Below are 4,432 nucleotides of genomic sequence, written 5' to 3' on the forward strand. Positions count from 1 at the left end.
ATAACTCCAGCTGAGTAACATAGATGGCAAATAAGGTGAGGAAAAGCTAGCCTTGCCATGGTGGAGGGCTTGTCGGCTATTTTGTAGAATTCATTGGAGATGACTTCATGAACTTCTACTTCCTCTCCAATCATGATGCTATGAATCATGATGGCCCGATCCACAGTAACTTCAGATCGGTTGCTAGTGGGAATGATGGAGCGTTGAATGAACTCCAACCATCCTCTAGCCACAGGCTTGAGGTCCAGTCTTCTTAGTTGAACTAGCTTGCCTTTGGAGTCTCTTTTCCATTGAGCTCCTTCCACACATATGTCCATTAGGACTTGGTCCAACCTTTGATTAAAGTTGACCCTTCTAGTGTAGGGGCGTTCATCTTCTTGCATCATGGACAAGTGGAATGCCAACCTCACATTTTCTGGACTAAAATCTAAGTATTTCCCCCGAACCATTGTGAGATAATTCTTTGGACTCGGGTTTATACTTTGATCATGGTTCCTAGTGATCCATGCATTGGCATAGAACTCTTGAACAATTAAGATTCCGACTTGTTGCATGGGGTTGGTTAGGACTTCCCAACCTCTTCTTCGGATCTCATGTCGGATTTCTGGATACTCATTTTTCTTGAGCTTGAAAGGGACCTCAGGGATCACCTTCTTCTTTGCCACAACATCATAGAAGTGGTCTTGATGGCTTTTGGAGATGAATCTTTCCATCTCCCATGACTCGGAGGTGGAAGCTTTTGTCTTCCCTTTTCCTTTTCTAGAGGATTCTCCGGCCTTAGGTGCCATTGATGGTAGTGGAAAACAAAAAAAGATTGTGCTTTGACCACACCAAACTTAAAATATTGCTCGTCCTCGAGCAAGAGTAGAAAAAAGAGAAGAAAAAGAAGAAGAGAATATGAAGGAGAAGGGGAAGTGTAGGTTCGGCCAAGGTATGGAAGAGGGGGTTGTGTTGTGTGAAAATGAAGTAGAATGGAAGGGTATATATAGGGAAAGGGGAGAGGGTTTATGGGGGGGGAAATGTTTTTGAATTTTGAAGGTAGGTGGGGTTTATGGGGAAGAGTGGATGGATGTGAGTGGTGAAGGGGGTAATTGGGAAGAGAGATTGAGGTGATTGGTGAAGGGTTTTGGGAAGTGTGACATGGGGAAGAGTAAAATAGGATTAGGAGGTAAGGTGGGAATATAGTAGGTGGGGATCCTGTGGGGTCCACAGATCCTGAGGTGATCCTGTGGGGTCCACAGATCCTGAGGTGTCAAGGAATTCCATCCCTGCACCAAATAGGCATGTAAAATGCCTTTGCACACCATTCTGGCGTTTAAACGCCGAGTGGTGCACATTCTGGGCGTTCAACGCCCACATGTAACATGTTTCTGGCGTTGAACGCCAGTTTCATGCTTGTTGCTGGCGTTCAGCGCCAGCTTTTCCTCTAGGCACATTCTTGGCGTTCAGCGCCAGAATGTTGCTTGTTTCTGGCGTTCAGTGCCAGATTCATGCTCTGTTCTGGCATTGAACGCCAGCCAGATGCATCTTACTGGCGTTGAACGCCAGCCTGTGCTTCCTCCAGGGTGTGATTTTTCTTCTGCTGTTTTTGATTCTGTTTTTAATTTTTATATTTTTTTCGTGACTCCACATGATCATGTACCTAATAAAACACAAAATAACAATAAAATAAAATAAAATAAAATAAAAATTAGATAAATAAAATTGGGTTGCCTCCCAACAAGCGCTTCTTTAATGTCAATAGCTTGACAGTGGCTCTCATGGAGCCACAAAGGTGATCAGGTCAATGTTGTATAGTCCCAACACCAAACTTAGAGTTTGGATATGGGATCTTGACATCAAACTTAGAGTTTGGTTGTGGCCTCACAACACCAAATTTAGAGTTTGACTGTGGGGGCTCTTCTTGACTCTGAACTGAGAGAAGCTCTTCATGCTTACTCTCTTTTGTCACAGAGGGATGGCCATGTGCCTTAAACACAAGGTAGTCCCCATTCAATTGAAGGACTAATTCACCTCTGTTGACATCTATCACAGCTCCTGCTGTGGCTAGAAAAGGTCTTCCAAGGATGATGCATTCATCCTCTTCCTTCCTAGTGTCTAAGATTATGAAATCAGCAGGGATGTAAAGGCCTTCAACCTTTACTAACATGTCCTCCACTATTCCATAAGCTTGTCTCAATGACTTGTCTGCCAATTGTAATGAGAACAAGGCAGGTTGTACCTCAATGATCCCCATCTTCTCCAATACAGAGAGTGGCATAAGATTTATCCCTGACCCCAGATCACATAGGGCTTTTTCAAAGGTTATGGTGCCTATGGTACAAGGTATTAAGAACTTGCCAGGATCTTGTTTCTTTTGAGGTAGAGTTTGCTGAATCCAGGTATCTAGTTCACTAATGAGCAAGGGAGGTTCACTTTCCCAAGTCTCATTACCAAACAACTTGGCATTCAGCTTCATGATAGCTCCTAAATATTGAGCAACTTGCTCTCCAGTCACATCTTCATCCTCTTCAGAGGAAGAATAGTCTTCAGAGCTCATGAATGGCAGAAGGAGATTTAATGGAATCTCTATGGTCTCTGTATGAGCCTCCGATTCCTTTGGATCCTTAATAGGAAACTCCTTCTTGCTTGAAGGACGTCCCAGGAGGTCTTCCTCACTAGGATTTTCGTCCTCCTCCTCCCTTGTGCATTCGGCCATATTGATTACATCAATGGCCTTGCACTCTCCTTTTGGATTCTCTTCTGTATTACTTGGGAGAATACTGGGAGGAGTTTCAATGACTTTCTTACTCAGCTGGCCCACTTGTGCCTCCAGATTTCTGATGGAGGATCTTGTTTCACTCATGAAACTAAAAGTGGCCTTTGATAGATCAGAGACTAGATTGGCTAAATTAGAAGTGTTTTGTTCAGAATTCTCTATCTGTTGCTGAGAAGATGATGGAAAAGGCTTGCTATTGCTCAGCCTATTGCGTCCACCATTGTTAAAGCCTTGTTGAGGCTTTTGTTGATCCTTCCATGAGAAATTTGGATGATTTCTCCATGATGAGTTATAGGTGTTTCCATAAGGTTCACCCATGTAATTAACCTCTGCAATTGCAAGGTTCTCAGGATCATAAGCTTCTTCAGAAGCTGCCACTTTAGTACTGTTGGATGCATTTTGCCATCCATTCAGACTTTGAGAAATCATGTTGACTTGCTGAGTCAACACTTTGTTCTGAGCCAATATGGCATTCAGAACATCAATTTCAAGAACTCCTTTCTTCTGAGGTATCCCATTATTCACGAAATTCCTCTCAGGAGTGTACATGAATTGGTTGTTTGCAACCATATCAATGAGTTCTTGAGCCTCTTCAGGCGTTTTCTTTAGGTGAATAGATCCACTTGTAGAATGGTCCAATGACATTTTCAAAAATTCAGATAGACCATAATAGAATATATCTAATATGGTCCATTCTAAAAACATGTCAGATGGACATCTTTTGGTCAGCTGCTTGTATCTTTCCCAAGCTTCATAGAGGGATTCACCATCTTTTTGTTTGAAGGTTTAAACATCCACTCTCAGCTTGCTCAGCTTTTGAGGAGGAAAGAATTTATCCAAGAAGGAAGTGACCAGCTTATCCCAAGAGTCCATGCTATCCTTGGGTTGTGAATCCATATTCTAGCTCTGTCTCTTACAGTAAAAGGGAAAAGCATGAGTCTGTAGACTTCAGGATCAACTCCATTCGTCTTTACAGTCTCACAGATCTGCAAGAACTCAGTTAAAAACTGATAAGGATCTTCAGATGGAAGTCCATAAAACTTGCAGTTTTGTTGCATTAAGGCAACTAGCTGAGGTTTCAGCTCAAAGTTGTTGGTTCCAATGGCAGGAATGGAGATGCTTCTTCCATCAAATTTGGATGTTGGCTTTGTGAAGTCACCAAGCATTCTCCTTGCATTATTATTATTTTCGGCTGCCATCTCCTTCTCTTGTTCTAATGTTTCTGAAAGGTTACCTTTAGATTGTTGTAACTTAGCTTCTCTTAATTTTCTCTTCAGAGTCCTTTCAGGTTCTGGATCAATTTCAACAAGAGTGCCTTTATCCTTGTTCCTGCTCATATGAAAGAGAAGAAAACAAGAAAAGAAAGAGGAATCCTCTATGTCACAGTATAGAGATTCCTTTATGTTAGTAGAAAAAGAAAGGGGAGAAGAATGTAGAAGAGGGAATTCGGATATTTAGATGGAGAGAGGTGAAGAGAAGTGTTAGTAATTAAATAATTAAATAGAATAAGAAAAGAGAGGAGAAATTTCGAAAATAATTTTGAAAAAGGGATTAGTAATTTTCGAAAATTAAAGATAAGATAAGATTAAAATTAAAATTTAGAACAAAAAGAATTTTTGAAAAAGAGGTGAGATATTTTCAAAAATTAGAGAGGGAAAAGTAGTCAGGTGGTTT

General features: G+C 41.3%; 1 non-coding gene across 1 annotated transcript; it reads left to right on the forward strand.

The window, feature by feature from the left end:
• Window positions 1-3,461: 3,461 nt before the first annotated feature.
• On the forward strand, window positions 3,462-3,565 carry LOC112714092 (small nucleolar RNA R71). Its single transcript, XR_003159047.1, has one exon. It is a non-coding gene; the product is annotated as a small nucleolar RNA R71 (small nucleolar RNA).
• Window positions 3,566-4,432: the final 867 nt, after the last annotated feature.

This window comes from Arachis hypogaea, chromosome 9 (genome assembly GCF_003086295.3).
Source record: "Arachis hypogaea cultivar Tifrunner chromosome 9, arahy.Tifrunner.gnm2.J5K5, whole genome shotgun sequence".
Taxonomy (NCBI): domain Eukaryota; kingdom Viridiplantae; phylum Streptophyta; class Magnoliopsida; order Fabales; family Fabaceae; genus Arachis; species Arachis hypogaea.